This window comes from Callospermophilus lateralis, chromosome 1 (assembly GCF_048772815.1).
Source record: "Callospermophilus lateralis isolate mCalLat2 chromosome 1, mCalLat2.hap1, whole genome shotgun sequence".
In the NCBI taxonomy this organism is placed as follows: Eukaryota; Metazoa; Chordata; class Mammalia; order Rodentia; family Sciuridae; genus Callospermophilus; species Callospermophilus lateralis.
Window position 1 is genome coordinate 14,726,625 of NC_135305.1, and position 17,375 is coordinate 14,743,999.

Consider the following 17,375-nt stretch of genomic DNA (forward strand, 5'->3'; position numbering starts at 1 on the left):
CCAATGTCTCTGAGATTACAGGCATGCACCATCGCACCTGGTGTGGGACCCCTTTCATAGTGACAGAGTCATGTGATGACTGTGCAATGGAAGTAGCTGGGAATCTGAGACTAGGAGATGCAGTCAGAGATAGAAACTAGAAAAGCAGAGACCCCACCTGTCATCCCTCATCAGACTCTAGTCCAATGTGTTATCCGTAAAGAAAACAGAGAAAATAAAACACCATGTCCCTGAATACCCCCTTCTGTTCCCTAAAACCTAGTCAAATAAAGGGAACAATGAAAGCAGGTCTGGGCTAGAATATCTGGATACATATTATCTTGAAGGACACTGATTTTCTCTCACGTATTCTGAGAATTAGGGCAAGTTAATGTTATCTGTAGAAAATGGCTTTCTTGTATGCATGCCAGGACAAGTGCCCCTTAAGGTGTTGATCATGCAATGGGACAAAACAAGCTAAACTGATGCTGCCTCTGTAACCTAACCTATAAACCTCCCTCCTTGCAGAAACTCAGGTGGACCAGGGCACTGTGGAGAGGGAAGTGCTCATCCAGGCTGCTGCCCCTGGGCAAAGCACTGTGAGCAGGAAGAGATGCTACTTTCTAGTGAGATACCCAGGGTACTGCATGGAGCAGAGCTGTTCCTGTCCAGCCCATCACCACTGGAGTTTTTGGTGAGGTGCCAAAGGCACTGCTTGGAGCAGAGGTACATCTGTCCAGCCCAACACGGCTATATCCTCCTCGTGAGCATCTCTCAATAAACTACATCTCATATCCCATCTCCAGGGTCTTCCTTGGTCTCTTTGCAACCTGTCCCACTGTCATAGCACAACTGGACAGTAAAGAATATGCGCAGAGAACAGAGGCAGAGACATTTTTCAAAAACAAATTAGTGCCCAGAACTCAAAGATGAAGGAGTAGCAGCAGGGCTTAGGAGTTGTCACTAAGAAGCTCCCTAGCCTTCTCCCTAGCCTTCTGGTCTACTCTTTGTCATGCACACCTAAGATGCATTGAAATAGCAATTGGGGGGACCACACACTCAAAGGCCCCTGGGTTCTTTTTGCAGGGGAGGGACCAGCTGCACTCTCCACTCAGTAGTTCTTGGACTTTGCAGCTTGTTGCCATACACTGAGGGCTTGGACAGTGATTAACCAGTCAAAAAGTCACACCTCTGGTCTTTATTTAGAAAATGAAAATGTATGGAATGATGCTTCTGAAAACAAAATAATAATTTAAATGCTAATTTTTTTTCCTAATGCTTCCACTTTGCAAATTTGTATTCTGAAAGTTCACTGTGCTTAGTTGAAATGAGTGTTGCGTGAAGGACTAGAAAAGCTTCAGAGAGCTCGTAATATGATCAAAACCTTTAGCTGTGACTGTGACTTTTGGTGTGGGGTGGGGGAGTTGTTAGGGACTGAACCAGTGGTGCTTTGCCACTGAGCTACATCCTCAGCACCAGCCTTTTTTTTTTTTTTTTTTTTTTGAGATAGAGTCTCCCTAAGTTGCCTATGATGGCCTCCTCCTTTAGCCTCTGGAGTCTCTGGGATTACAGACATGTGCCACCACATCCAGACTCTCCTGTGACTTTGAACAAGTACCTCAAATCTCAGGTTCCCAGACATTGTTTGTCATACGAAGTCCTTTATTTATTTTCTCTCTCCTGAGCACCTCTTTTGTGGATGTGTAAGGCTAAGTCTCTCTTCTTTTTTCCCCTTGCCTAAACTTTAGGCTTCTGGCAGCTAAACCCTTCTGAAGGTACCTGAGCTAAAGGCAAGAATGGTTTTCCTTCAGTATAGAGCCACTGCCAGGCTCAAAATCTCCCTTTCATCTGGGCGCTCCTCTGCTCAAAAACTTCCCATGGCTCCCCATTGCTTGCAGCATAAAATCGAAATTCTTTCCAGGCCTTTTGAAATCTGGCCAGGCCCACCTATCTGACCTTATTCACCGTTCACACGGTTCACACCGTTCATCTGTGACATAGATTCCGTGTGTCCAACCTCCCCTTTGCCTCTGCTCATGCTCTTCTCTCCATCTAGACTGTCTTTCTTTTCCTCCATTTCCCCTCCACTTACCCCAATTCATCATTCAAGATCCTCCGCCAATCAAAGCCCCAGGGAACTTCCTCAAATGCCTCAGTTTGTATTCGGGTCTCCCTTCCGGAAGCCCACAGCATTTTCACGTGTGTACACACGTTTATTTGGCGATCCCAAAGCCTGCAACCCTGTGACTCGAATGTGTATCCTATGTTAGGGCAGTGGACACTTAAAAGTCACTTCTCCTCTGGGAGCATTTCCAGACAAAAGCCCCCAAAAGGGTTTGGGAGCTCTTCTATCCAAACCCTCTTTGCCTGTCTTGTGACAGACAGTCATTACTCCCGCCTGAGTGCAAGCAGCTTGGGGCAAGTGTGGTGCCCGACTCTGCCTGGGGTGTCCCAGGCCCAGTCCAGTCCCATAATTGTGTTAACCGGTCGGAGCAATGCGAGGAACAGGGAGTGACCCTTCGGTGGCATCTAAGTCCAGGTCTGGTTCCCAGCTGAGCGCATCGTGCCAATGGCTCTCTGGCCCAGGTGGAATGGAGATTGCCACGCGGTGGTCTTCAGCATAGAAGGGGTTAAGCCACCATCTCTCTCCCACCCTCGAAAGGCGAGGGGGCGAGTCCGGCAGAAGGTCCTGTTTACCGTGGCTCCCCTCGGCAGCGGGCCCTGGGAGAGGGGTTGCCGTGGCAACCGTCCGGGCGCCCGCCAGCTGCGGATTAGCTCACTGGAGCCGGGGCGGGATGGGTCGGGAGGAGGGGGCGCGCGTCACGGCAGATCGTCGCCGCGCCGCGAGAGGAAGAGGAAGGGGCAGCCCGACGAGTCAGTTCTCGGCTGGCGGGAGGGGCGCCGGGCGGCCCAGAGGAGCGCGCCGCCGAGGCCTAGGGCGGTGGGGACCCGACGAGAGCGCGCGGCGGGGACCCCAGGGGCTCGCCGGCGGCCGTGCGAGGCCGCGCGGACAAAGGCGCGGAGGGCTGCGGGCCATGGCGCCCTGGGCTCCCGCCACCGCCCGGCCCCGCGCCGAGCCGCCCGCCGCTCCGGCGCGCCCGGACGTCCCCGAGATGCACCCCGAAGCCCGCGGAGCCGCCGCCCGCGGGGAGGTAGGGCGGGGCCCGGGGAGCGGGGTGAGCTGGGGGACCTAGCAGGGCACTGGAGGCTGGAGGCAGGAAACGGCTCGAGTTGCCCGAACCCGGAGTTGGGAAGTGGCTCTCGGCAGACCGCGGACACTGGGCTCTGGCGGCCGGCGGTGGGGACGCCGAGGCGCGGTCCTGCGGGGCGCTTCAGCCCGCCCGCGGACTTAGCAAAGTGCGATCCAGACCTCCTCCCGGGTCGGGAAGCCGCAGTCCCTCGCCCGGAGACCTGCAGAAACTGGGCGGGGTCCTCGCACTACGCCGTGCTGGGCCACAGGGGACCTGAGTGTGAGTGCGCGTGAGTGTGAGTGCGCGCGGGTGCGCTCGCGGGGGGAAGATCGGGGCGCCTGAGCAGCCAGCCCCCACCCCCTCGCTGTGGTCGGAATTTGCAGTCTTGGGGAAGCAGGAAGATAAAGATGATTGAATCTTACTTCTCCCTCTTTTTCCCTAAGGATGGAGTTGGGAACAGATGAAGTCTAGGGGAAGTCTCTTAACAACGCAGGATATAATCAAGTTTACGAGGGTCACAGGGATCTGGATTCTGACCACCGAGCAGAACCAAGACCTGTGGAATCCTGTTGTGAGCAGCCAGGACAGGAAGCTGAGTAGTGCGCAGTAGGGCCGTGGATTGGAGCAGGGGAAGAGCAGAGATCCAGCTTTCACCCGCTGGTGCTGGGGAAGGAGCAGGCAGACTTCTGGCTTGTGCTCAGAGGGCTTCAAGGGATGACTTAAACACCCCAGTTGGGTAATAATGGGGCGGGGTGATAGGGTTACAATAGACACTATAGTAATTTGTTATTGAATGCTTATACTCTCTGTGGTTACTACATAAAATTAAAAAAAAATCATTTCTCCTTGCAATATGAAACATCCAGAGTGGAGTAGAAAGTTTTTGGGGTGGGAGGCATAGAATGGAATTCTGAGAGGAAGTCCAGGGCAAACGGAGACATTTTTACAGCCCCTTTTATTTTTTATTTTGAGACAGGGCCTCCCTAAGTTGCTGAGGCTGGCCTTGAACTTTCTCCATCCTCCTGCCTCAGCCTCCTGAGCCCCTGGGATTCAGGTGTGCTGGCTAGAGACCGTTTTTTTGAGGCAGGACAACGAAAAGGCTGGCAGAGGGGCTGGTGTCCTGTCCTTTATTCTGGGATAATTGAACCCTGTCTGAGCCATGTCTTCAACACAGGGATGAAGAATACCTCTTCCATCTTTCCAGGAACTCATCATCCTGACTGAGCAGTGAAGCAAAATTAAAACTTGGTCTGACCTGGCTGCGAGTAATCCAGCCACAGAGTGAGAAAGACCAGAGGAGGGACCCCCCAGCTCAGGGAAGGCCCACAGAGAGCTGATGCTTGGGCCGAACCCTGGAAACTTCTCTACAGAGAAAACAGAGCAGTCAAGGTTGTTTCAGCTTTGTTGAACAGTGTATGTAAAGTCACTGCAGTGTGGAGGAGTGTGTGTGTGTGTACGTGTGTGTGTTGGGAGGGCTTGGGGGAAGGCGGGACAAGGAAGGCTCTTCAGGAGGAGAAGTTCCCAGGGGTCAGATTTGTGTCTTAGAAAGCTCACTCATTGTTGGGTGGAGACCTGGAGGAGGATGAGACCAAATCTTTGCAACATCCAGACCAGGATTCCTACTGAGCAGGGTGACAGCAGTGGTGGGGCAGGAGAGGACAAAGGATTCCCAAGGTCAAGAGGTAGGCACTGCTGTGGACTGTTTTGGGCACAGGGTGAGGTAACTTAGACTAAAATCAAGTACAAAAATGCCCAGGAGAAAAAGCAAAGCAAAAGGAGTGGACATTTTGAATGGCCCAAATTGAGCAGATCACAATACTTGGACAATGAATTTGGCTCTAAGTTTTCTGGCAACTTAGGAACAAACAAAAATATACTGGATTGCATAGTTTTGGATTTGGGACAACAGAAAGCATACAAATTAATTTTCAGAACAAGATTTTTTCCTGGAATTGAACTCAGCTGGGAGTTTATCAAGGGAACTTTATGTAAAGACTAAGAGAGTGACATAGAAAAAAAAGTCTTCATTGTATAAACAAAACAAAAATATGGATAATACAATGAAAAGAAAAAAAATCATTATTGGTGTTACAAAAGATAGGAAGATAGAACTGCACATGACTTGCTTCTGATGCCATCTGCCTCTTAGGACTAGGGGAGCTTACTTAGGGCTGTCAGCTTTGGGTGTGGACAGTCATGACACAGAACTGCTAGAGCCAGGGAACCCGGTAGAGAGCAGACAGTGGTCACTCAAGGGAAGAAGTGACATCTACTTCCGTGAATATAGAAAGCAAAGCCCCCCAGGATGCCCAACCACAAGGGAAGAAGACACATCCTGCTTGGCCATAAGTGGGCGGGCTGAGACTCCTGGAGAAGGGGCCAGGCAGGGCCTCTGGCATTGGCAGAGCTAATACCCAGGAATCCTGACCAATAGGGCAACAGGCAAGTGGGGTGGGAGCAGCATTTAGGGCTCCGTTTAGATTGGCAAATCCACTTCCCAGGGTGGCCCAGGTCTTTCTGCACCCAGACCTGACATTTACCCTGCTTTTAAGGGAGCGGGATTAAGTCCAAAGATCCCCTCCTAGGGGAGGACGGGAGTGTGAGAATCTTGTTGACTGCAACACCAGGAAGTTGTGGCGAAAGGAGGAAAGTGAGGAGCTCTCCTGGCCAGCCCTTCCCTTTGGTGTCCACAGAAGGCGGGAAACCTGCAGAATCTAGATTCATGCCTTGCTCAGGTGCCTTCTAAATTTTACACCATTTTTTCTAGTCAACTTTAGTTGTCTTAAATTAACAATGAATAGGTCTAGAATTCTGTCCCCACATCAAGTTTCTTAATTTTTTTTTAACTTGGAGTACCATGAGGTTATACATTGAAATGCAAGAGAGGGGGATTGTTCTGTTCTGTTCTGTGGTACTGGGAATTGAACCCAGGGCCTCCCAGGCTGGGCAAGGGTCTACCACTGAGCTATACTCTCAATCCCAGGAAGGAGGATTTTCAAAATAATTGATGCCTGGGCCCCACCCTAGATCAATTAAAGCAAAGTCTCTGAGAGTGGGCTTTGGGTATCAGCATTTGTTAAAGTCTCCAGATGATTTTAGGGTACAGCCAGTTGCTTTAACATCACGGGAGGGACAGAAACCTCAGATTGCAAAAGAAGTAGGGTGGGTGGGATTGGGGGGATGCATGGATAGTAAGTGGCCAAGGCCCACCCTGCTTGGGCCTATGTCCTGCTGGTCTCTCTGCCTTACCCTGAGGTCTTGCCAGGTCCTCCTGTGTTCTTGCTGAAGCTAGGGTTCAGCAGTTCCTTCCCTGGTGCTGTGCCTGAGTGGTGTTTCTTGGAGAGAGTCTACTGAAACTGCTTTTTCATGGGTTGGTTGTGCAGACCCTTGTAAGCTGTGTCAACTTGCTGTCCTCAACTGTGCTTCTCAGCACGCACCCCTGGTCTTCCGTGGCTCTGGGGACCCAGCCCTGGGCCCACCTGTCATCCTGTGTATCCGGGCCTGAACCCCTTTTCCTTCACTAGAACCAGCTGACCTCCTCACAATTCAAAGTTACCCCAGCTCTCTTAAAACTCTCTGTACTTCACCCAGCAGAAAAGCTGCCAGGCCACTGGACCCCTTTAATAACAGAAGGTGAGTGATTAACTCAATTCTCCACATGAAAAACGATGGTCAGATTGTCTTTTATGGCTGGTGTTAAAAATCAGTGCCTGATTTGGGCAAAAATCTATCCTGTCAGCTCTCAGTTTGCCTAAATATTAGGCTCTTTACCAGCTGGGGCCTAGAGCTGTTGCTTGGTCCTTGGCTGTAGTTCAGTGGGGCTAAAAGAGAGGTAAGCCTGAGATCCCTTTCTAACTGGCTGAACTATGGAAAACCAAGTTATAGGTTTTTCTCTTGACCTCAGGGAAGGCAGGGGTGAATCACTCTGTAGCAAGTTTAGGGAAAACACCGAGTCCCTCAGTGGTATGGATTGAGCTGGGAAGGGACTGGGATGGGGAGCTGTGGATGTGACCATGACCATGACCATGGCTGTACTCTATCATGACTAGGCCTTCCATAGGCTGCAGGTCTCACCCCAAGAACTTGTCAGAGCAGTTCAAGCAGAGTGTTAAATGTGTTTCCTTCTGTTATTTTGGTCTTTAAAAAAGTGTACTTTACAGTTTTAATTTTCCTTATATATATATAAATTTTCTATGTATACATATGTAAAGTCTGAAAATCATATTTGCTATGAAACTTAAGCAATACATGAAAAGAATAAGATGAGAAATGAAAGTTTATTCTATACTATCCCTTGCCTGAAAGGCTGGCACTGTTTGGTATATATCATGAATCCTCCTAGACATTTTTTCTTGGCATATGATATGTTTGTTTATTTACAGAAATAGAGGCAAGTGCTACTTATTGGTCTGCAACATGTTATCATAATGTAAAAAATATTTTGTGAGGGCAATTTTTGTGTAGTGCTTACACAGCCTTCTTTGTAACAGCTTCCCAGGTTTCCTTTATATGGATTGATTTAATTTGTTTAACAAAACTGGTTTATGGGCAATTGGTTGTTTTCAATTTTAGCTATTATAAGTGATGTTGTTATAAACCCTCTCCAGCCCTTGTCCCAGTATTCCATAAGATACAATCCTAGGCTGGGGATATAGCTAGTTGGTAGAGTGCTTGCCTCAAGTGCACAAGGCCCTGGGTTCAATCCCCAGCATCACACACACACACACACACACACAAAAAAAAAAAAAAAAAAAAAAATCTAAAAACAATCCAACCCTAGAAGTGGAATTGCTACATTAAAATAGGTTTCAGGGCTGGGGTATAGCTCAGTGGTACCACATTTGCCTAGCTTATCCAAAGCCTGGGGTTCCATTCCTGGTCTACCAAAAAGAAGAAAAAAATCAAAAACTAAGGGCTTGAACTGTAGCTCAGTGGTAGAGCACTTGCCTAACATGTGCAAGGCACTGAGTTTGATTCTCAGCATAACATATAAATAAATAAAATAAAGTTCCATCAACAATTAGAAAAAAAAATATTTAAAAAAAATCACAAACTGGGTCAGTTTCTAAAGCAAAAAGGGAGTTCTCTCTCTCTCTCTCCTCCTCTCTCCCACTCTTTTCTTCTGGGAAATGAAAACCCAGAGTTCAAATAAATAATAACAAACAATAAAAACAGAAATGGGCACTAAAAAAAAAAAAAAAAAAAAAAAGTTTTAACAGAAGGGATGGGTTTACATTGCCCAGGCTGGTCCCAAATTTCTAAATGATCTTCCTATCTCTGCCTCCTGAGTAACTGGGACTATAGGCACGTGCCCCTGTGCCTAGCATAAAAAATGATGTACAACATCGTTTTTTATGATGTTGATGTATAACAGGCTGAACCTGGACCGTCCTATAACTGCATCTTGTGGCAAAGGCTGAGGGTTGGACACATCCTTGCTGGGGTAGGTGTACTGTCCCCAGGTAGAGATGACTTGATCTCATCCCTCTGTCCTCTGCTCTTTCTTATCCCCCTAGAGTTGGAGCCTGAGTCCAGGGAAGGGGAGGGGGCAGGTGGATAGCTGCCCCAGCTGAGGCTACATGTGACTTTCTTGTTCCTTTTGAATGAGTTAGAGGAGATGGGTACTACTGCCCTACCTCTCCCTTGGAAAAGTCATAACTGACTGCCTTGCCCCAGCAAACTGGAAGCACCAGAGCAGGACATAACAGCCTTTTTATTTCTGGTTCTCAAGTCCTGGGCAATATAGGCTAGACCTCCCCAGAAGATCCAGCAAAAGTGTTTTATGGGATTATGCCCCAAATCACTGCAAAAGCTGAACGCACTTAGTCAGAGAAGTCAGCTGGGGAAGATGCTGGATGCCCTGGTTTGGTTCCTGCACAGGAGTGAGGGGGCAGCCTGAGACACAGGACTTGCAACGGCTGTGGTTGTAGTAAGGCTAGTCTCTCAGCCACAGACTCGGTCAAGGTGGCTGATATGAAGACAGAAAGGAGCTTCTTGAAGCACTGGCTTGTGCTCTGGGCTTCCCTGCCAGGGCACTGTCTCTGGCTCTCGTGGTACTCAGAGGAGTCCTCCACCCAACACTCTGAGCTGCAGGTGAGATTCATTCCAACTTGGAATGAAGCAGTGGTCATCTAACCCCAAAGATAACTTCCGGGCATTGTGACAACTGACATCCTTTATATCTGGTCCATTTCATCATTTGTATTTGTGTCAATCAGCAAACATCCATAAGCTCCCAGGACATCAAAGAGAGACCAATGAACTCTGTTTACCCCCCAGTGAACTACAGTGAATAATGGGGTGGGAAAACAAAATGTCAGAGGAGAGCACTGCTTAATGCCTCTCAAAACAACCACACTTGGAGAGTCCAGCTCCGTGGAGTCAGGGCCAAGGGAGCCTCTTATCCCAGCTTTCCTCCCTGAACACAGGACAGCCAAGATTCCATGCCTGGGACAGGGTCAAAGAGTGGGGAAAGCAGGTAAAGTGGGTGCTTCTAGGTATACATGCAACTTGGGATTCAGGCTGCTTATTTATTAGAGGAAGAAAGAAGGAGGATGTTATTTGCAGGGTGGTGAGAGAAGCAAAGAACTGGAAGAGTCCCCTGGGGCAGGTCTTTAAGTCCTCCCCACACCCTTGAAATCTGGCTTCGGTTCCTAACCATCTGCTGAAATTTTATCCCAGGTTACTAATAGGGAAATCAACGGGCCAGTTCACTGTTCTCTTGGTTCTTGATTTTGCTAATGTACTGTATGTTCCTGACTCTTCCTTTCTTGAAACTCAATAAGGTTAGTATAAAACTGCTGTGCTGGGGCTGGGGTTGTGGCTCTGTGGTAGAATGCTCGCCTAGCATGCTTGAGGCACTGAGTTTGATCCTTAGCACCATATAAATGTAAAATAAAGATATTGTGTAAAAATAAAAACTAAAAAATAAATATAAAAAAACTGCTATGCCCTGATATATTTGGGCCAGTTGTCAAAATATTGAGATGCTGCTGTACTAGTTGGTAAGTATTCTGCCCCCCCCCATACTGGGAATTGAACCCAGGGCCTGGTGAATGCTAGGCAAGTGCTCTACCACTGAGCCTTATTCCCAGCACCACCACCACCCTCCCAGCCTTTTTTTTTACATTTTTTATTTTGAGATAGGGCCTTGCTAAATTGCTGAGGCTAGACTCAAACTTGCAATCCTCCTGCCTCAGCCTCCTGAGTAATTGGGAGTACAGGTGTGTGCCACTCTGCCCAGCCCATGTCACATTTTAATTGCATATTTTAAATCTTCCTCACCTTAGACACCATACGTTTTGGTTGTCCTAATTGTCTTTCAAAACAGAGATCTTCACCAGTTGTTTTGCATTCAACAAACATTAATGCATCACTCCCTGTAGCCCATGATCTGGACTAGACATTAGTAGAGAAGTCCAGAAGCCGGGCGTGGTGGCATGTGCCTGTAGTCTGGAGGCTGAGGCAGAAGGATTGCTTGAGCCCAAGAGTACCAGGCCAGTCTGGAAAACACAGCAAGTTCTGTCTTTAAAAAAGAAAAAAAAGTCTAATGCATGTGTTGGATTGGACATGCCATCAGATCGCACCTTCTAGCTGGAAAGTCCAGGTGAAAAAGCGTGTCAAGAGTGAAGTGATAGGAGGGAGCACCCATGCCTCAGTACATCACTCTGCATTTTCTGTACTTTCTTCCCCAGACAGCTCATTCATGTTCACAAGAACCCTCCCAGCTTCACCCCTGCGGAACTGTACTTCCACCAGATACCTAGTTCATCCCCTCCAACTGCCTGCTCTACATGTGTCTCCTGAGTGTGCCACTCTCCCCCGAACATGGGCAAAAGAGAACACATCTCCATCAGGCCCTTTTCATTTTCTAGGGGAGGAAGCCTTACCTTCCTTCTTACTTTCAGAGCGTCTTGACGTCTAGCCTACCTGAGTGTTCCATCTTCTCCCATTCCCCACCCACGTCCTACGCTCCAGCACCACTAGGTCAGTGATCACAGTGGCCAGAGTACACCTTCTCCTTTTCTTTTTCTTTTCACCTTGCCTTGAATACTTTTCCTTTTCCAATTATTGGAACACAGCTGTTGTGGTCTGTTTTCTGTTGCACAGCACTAGAGACTGGGTACGTTATAATGAAAAGATGTTTATTTGGGCTCGTGGTTCTGATCCAAGGTCCAGGAGCTGCATCTGGTGAGACCCTTCTTGTTGGCAAAGTCCTGAGATGGTGCCCGGCATTATATGATGAGAAACGGGAAACTGAGACCAAACCAAACTGGCTTTTCTAGCAGACCCACTCTCTAGATACCCCACTAACTGTATATATGGATTGCCCCACTCAGGAGGACAGAGCCCTAATCACCTTTAAGGGTCCTACCTGATCTCACCTCTTAATATCTCATTAGGGGGATTAAATTTCCAGATGAGTTTCAGAGGGGACAGACCACACTCAAACTGTATCACCCACCTAAGTATTGAAGGGCCAAATTCTACCTCCTTTTTTGAAGCAGTCTGTGACTCCTCTTTCATTGTCCTCTAAATTCCTCCAGTTTGTATTTGTTTTGTAACACTAGCCACTGTAGTTTAAATTTAATCTTTAACCAATGTCACATTGTGATTTTTATTAAATATGCTATCAGGCATTCCCTCGACTCCTCTTGTCTTTTTGTCTTAATGATTACAATCTCTTATTGCCATTTGGTTGACTGGGTTTATGTGTTATCTTGGTTGAGATAGGACCATTCCTTCAGCACCTCCTATAGATACTGTGTGCAGCATGTTGATTAATCTTATTGATTAGTTTCAGATCCATTCATGCTGGCTCAGCTTACCTAAATGAAATCGCAGGCAAAAGATAATTTTCCATATATTGAAATTTAGCTAAATAAAAATGAGCACATTTCCAAGCACTTCACAACTTCTGAGTATAAAATGCCAGGCACAAGAGAGTAAACAAACAGAAATAGAGGCCTCAGCTCTTAGAGAGCTGGAAAAGAGCATGGGAAGGAGGCGACCAGGACAGCAGGCTGCTGTGTTTTCAGGGTGACCTCCTCCTCACTCTCAGGCTGGCCTTGTAACCTGTGAGGCTGAATGCTGGCCACTGCTTTGGGTGCATGCTTCTCCTGTAAAGGAAATGTAAAGGAGATGGGGTCAGGTCCCCTAATAATTTTTTTTTTTTTTTTGGTACGGAGGACTGAACCCAGGGGCCTTAACCACTGAGCAACACCCCCAACCCTTTTTTTATATTTTATTTAGAGACAGGGTCTCCTTAGTTGGCTGAGGGCCTCGCTAATTTGCTGAGGCTGGCTGGTTTTGAACTCATGAATCTCCTGCCTCAGCCTCCTGAAGCGCTGGGATTACAGGCGTGTGCCACCATTCCTGACTTTCTCTAAAAATTTCAAAACCAGTTTTTGCATGATTACATTGTTATAGTGTCATACATTTGAGAGTTGTTTGCAGTGCCAGGGACCGAACCCATATAGCCTTGTGTATGCTAGGCAAGTGCTCCATCATTGAGCTACATTCATGGAGCTACATTCCCAGCCCTGTTGAAGAGTGTTTTAGAGTTTCATCACACTTACAGATAAACAAGGCTGGGTAAGCAGCCCTCTGGATGAGTTGAAGAGATGGTATTATTGTTATTTTTTAACACATGGTTCTGTGTCATCATTCATGTTGGTATTAGGTGTACTTTGTAACCAGGAATACATTTGTTGGTTGCTTTTCACAGGACATGCCCTGTGCTGGGGCTTTGTGGGAGCTCTCTCACTTCATCTTTTCCAGCCTTTCAAAGCAGGTCCTGCTCTCAGCACTGAGAGGACTGAGGCTTAGGAAAGTAACTTGCCCAAGGTCCTGCAGCTCTAAGAGTTCACTGGAGTTGGAACCTGGATCTGTCTGGTTCCAAATCCTTTGCTTTAGCCCCTATGATATTCCATCTCTCCTGCTTCTTTCCCAGAACCTGGGAGCAGCTAGGAGAGCAGCCTCCGCTCAGCTCTCTTGTGCTGGCCCCATGGATGGGGATGGGAGATGACGTCTCCCTCTAAGATTGCTGCCTTTTGTCCAAATGTGCTGGCGGAGGGCCAGGCTGGAAACTCTCTGCTCATGGAAAGAAAGAACAGAAGCCAGCAAAAGAGGGTGGGAAGGAGTCTGAGGGGGAGGAAAGGAAGAGGAGGACAGGAAGGAGAGAGGGAGAGAGGGGGTAGGGAAGCAAGGAGTGTTCAGGCAGCACAGCTGGAGAGAGGTGGCTGCCAGGAAGCAAGTGAACGTGACCTTCAGGTGCATTCCATTCAAGGGGCTGTTTGGTGATGCGATGTGAGCCTTCAGCCCTGGCTGGAGTAGGCCCTGGGGCTGTCTGGGTGCCCAGAGGCCAGGACAGTCAAGCAGAGTGGCCCTTCTTCCCTTCTCAGTAGTACTGTTTGGTGAGGTCGAGTTAAAATGAACATCAGGGGGAAAAGAAGTCACCAGATGGTAACTGAGAGGGCTGCCTCTGGGAGTGCAGCAAGCCAGCCAGGCAGTGTCTTGGTGCCAGGGCATGCACGCTGGGCAGGGAGGTAGAGGAGGGCTAGAGAGGAACTGGCTGCTGGCTGTTTGGAATAAAATCAGCTCTTAACAATTCACAGAGTCCCTCCTCCGGTTCCAGGAATGGAAGACTGTACCCTGCCTCTTAGGCACACACACGTTAGGCATCTGAACTCTAATCCGATAGTATTCATTCAGCAACCATGTAGCCATAGGAAAAGTTCATCCCTCCAGACATTGGTTTCTATAAAGGGGGAAATAGTGGGGCTAGCATAAAGATGCAGTGAGCTAGGTGTGGTGGCACAAGCCTGTAATCCCATTGGCTCAGGAGGCTGAGGCAGGAGGATCACAAATTCAAAGTCGGCCTCAGAAGCTTAGCAAGTCCTAAGGAGTTTAGTGAGACCCTGTCTCAAAATAAAAAAGGGCTGGGGATGTGGCTCAGTGGTTAAGCGCCCCAGGGTTCAATCCCTGGTGCAAAAAATAAAAATAAAACAACTTGTGTCCAACCAATAATGTTAGACATTCATTCATGATTGCAGTCTCATCTGAGATGTCAAAACATAAACATGTGAAACCTTAAATAAAAATATATAAATAATATTTGGGGGCTGGGGATGTGGCTCAAGCAGTAGAGCACTTGCCTAGCATATGTGAGGCACTGGGTTAGATTCTCAGCACCACATAAAAATAAAATAAAGATATTGTGTCCACCTAAAACTAAAAAATAAATATTAAAAAAATATTTAAATAATATTTGAAGCCAACAACAAGAGAACACAAGGCACATATATTTAATCAAGTGTAGATAAGTTAATAGAAATTCAGAGGAGGGAAGAAGAACTTTAGCTTGAGGTAGTCAGGATAGCTTTTATGGAAAAAGTTGGGATTTCAGCTAGACTTGGTGGGGAATGTAATAACACAGAAGGTGGGGAAGTACCCAAGCACAATTACAAACATAGTGTAGGAATGAGGAAATTTTAATTCCCCAAAGCCCAGGAGTAACTTTGCCAATAGGACCCTATCCTCTTTTGCGTGAAATGAATTTGGTCATGGTATTTTGTATGTACATGTCAGCTGCAAAAGTGTTGATCACCAGGTGCTGTGTCAAATGGAGAGGACTTTGAGTGTGAAATAATATGGCCTCCTACTCAGTCTGGCATATTATAGTTATGACTGCTTTGGTCTATTCTCTGTTTCTTTGTGGAAAAACATTTAATAGGAGCTCATAGTTAGTATTACCTGATAACTCGATAACTGTGGGCTTTTTTTTTAATGTTTCTGGGACTCAAACCTAGAGACTAATACATTTTAGACAATAAGCACTCTACCACTGAATTATACTCACCAGCCCTTGGGTTTTTCTTGCTTAAAACAAAACAACAACAACAACAAAAACCCTCAGCATCCTAGTAATAAAGAACATTTCTCAGTTAAAAAACAAAAACACACTCCAGAAATCTGTTTGGGTTGTGAAGAGCCTGGCTTCTCAGCTGACAAAGAGAAGCTTTGTGGGTGGGAAGAACAAAGGAAAAGGAAAATTAAAAAGAAACATAGATTTGATCGGATTCTTTAATTGCAGTGATGAAAACATCTGACAAGAACAATTTTAGAGGAGGAAAAGTTTATAGATGGCCAAGTCCATTGCTCTAGGCCCAACATGAGGCAGAACATCATGGCAGAAGAGTGTGGTGGAGGAAAGCAGGTCTGGACATGACCACCAAGAAGCAGAGACACTTCTGCTGTTGAGACAAAATATATACCCCAAAGGCACACTTCCAGTGACCCACCTCTCCCAGCCATACCCTACCTGTTTACAGTTACCATCCAGATAATTCCTATCTGGATAAATGCACTTATTAGGTTAAAGCTCTCATAACCCAATCATCTCACTTCTAAGCATACATTGTCTTACACATGAGCTTTGGGGGGATATCTCACATGGAAACCATAGCAAATATCTACAACAAGAATATGTAACCAAGGGACCCCAGTCCTCCTAAGGAAACTTCTCTACACAAATGTGAGTTACTGGGATGGAGTGTGGAAGAGGTGAATGAGCCCTGCATAGGGCAACAGAACCTTGGATTCTGCTTCTGCCTTTGTTGGCTATGCAGCCTAACCTAGGCAAGCCACAACCCCCTGGGCCAGTGTGTTCATTCCAGCCCTGATTTCTTGCCTGTCACCATCCTATGTTCCTGTTCGGGAGCATCTTCATGACAAGGGCTTTTCTAGCTTCATTATATATATCCCTTTTTGCATTCCCTTTTTGAATTTCCTTACTGGACTGGGACCTCTAAGAAGCACTGTCATTTACAGGCTGGATTCCCAGTGACCTACTGGGTCATGAGGAGAGAGCTGTTGAGGCCAGGAGGAGGATGTGGCAGGCTGGGTCAGCCAGTGCAGGCGTCACTCCCAACAGGGTCCTGGGAGAAGGGGCTCAGCATTTCCTGGAGCCAAATGACTACCATAAATAGAGGGATGGGAAAAGGATTCAGTCATCCCTTTTCCTCCTGTCAACTCAGCTCTTCCTTCTGGTCGCCAGACTAGGCCGCCTCTTGTAAATGTTTTTCATTCACATGTGTTCCCTGCCAGTGGGGGATGGGGATGTGAGATCTGCTTTAGCAAACACTGTAGATCCAAAGCAAGAAGGCATACATGCATTTGTTATCCACAGTAACTTCTCATCAGGCCATTCAAATACACCAGAGTTTTAGCAGTGGGGTTTTATTGGGAAGAAAGGAAGGAAAGTGTACACCTTCTGATACTGTGGCCTAGTTAATTTCATCCGAGGGTTTGAGCGTTCGGTACATCTAAGTTTTGTAATAACTTCCCAGGTCCTCAAAAGGTTAGGTCTCCTGACATGGGCCATACTGACTTCAGATATGTCCCTAGCATCGCCAGTGTCATGAAGAGTCAGTCTCCTGAGGACCGAAAGGGGACTTCTTGAGAGCTGCTCTAGTGACCTCTGTAGTGTAGAAAATGGTGGCCTACACCCAACCCTCTGTGCAGGCTGGAGGAAAACTGGGACTTCAGTTTCTTTAGCTGAAGTTTGCTCAGCTTCAGCCATCTGGAAGCAGATTCATCTTTAAAACAGGGACACGCACACAGCGGTTGCTTTTTCTTTCCTTTTTTCCTCACTTTGGTAAAGTAACTGAACGCAGATTGAACTTGATGCTATGGGTTAGTGTAGTATCCTTGGGTTGTTTAAGAAAAAGGAGTGCACAGAGTACCTTGTGGAACCGTGGGAACCGCGATGGCTCGGCCAGGAGTGGGCCGGATCGAGGCGGTGCAAAGCCACCTTCCCACCGGCGTGGGTCAGTTTCCACTGCCCCACTCACGGCTCCCACAGGGGCCAAGGGTGCAGAGCGCTTCCGGTTCCAGGAACGCAGAGATGGATGCCGCTCTCCAGGAGCGGACTCTGATTGGCTGGATTCGACTCAGGCCTCCTTTGCAGCCAATCATCTGTGACCAGGGGGTGGGTCCATTGCTCAAATATGGCTGCCAGCGGCCTTGTGTCCCGTGGTGGAGGGAATGGGAGCTTGACTGAAACGAGGACTCCTTGTGAGGTAGGCGGCTGTGCCTCATGCCTGCCGTATTCACTGCCTGTGCTTTGTTTCCTCGACCATTTTGCTCTCATGTCTTAATGTCTGTGTTCATAGGAACTCTAGTCCTAAAGTTCGCGCTAAGTAC

At 47.5% G+C, this 17,375-nt stretch overlaps 1 protein-coding gene across 5 annotated transcripts in view; it reads left to right on the forward strand.

Moving 5' to 3' along the window:
* Window positions 1–17,375, forward strand: part of Dennd2a (DENN domain containing 2A) — a 104,297-nt gene that overhangs the window by 11,573 nt on the left and 75,349 nt on the right. The window contains exon 1 of one of the 5 annotated variants that reach the window (XM_076832600.2): window positions 3,039–3,131. The exons of the other annotated variants lie outside the window; for them this stretch is intronic. The gene's annotated coding sequence lies outside the window, so the exon portion shown is untranslated. Of the gene's footprint in view, window positions 1–3,038; window positions 3,132–17,375 lie in introns of those variants that run through there. 5 annotated transcript variants of the gene reach the window in all.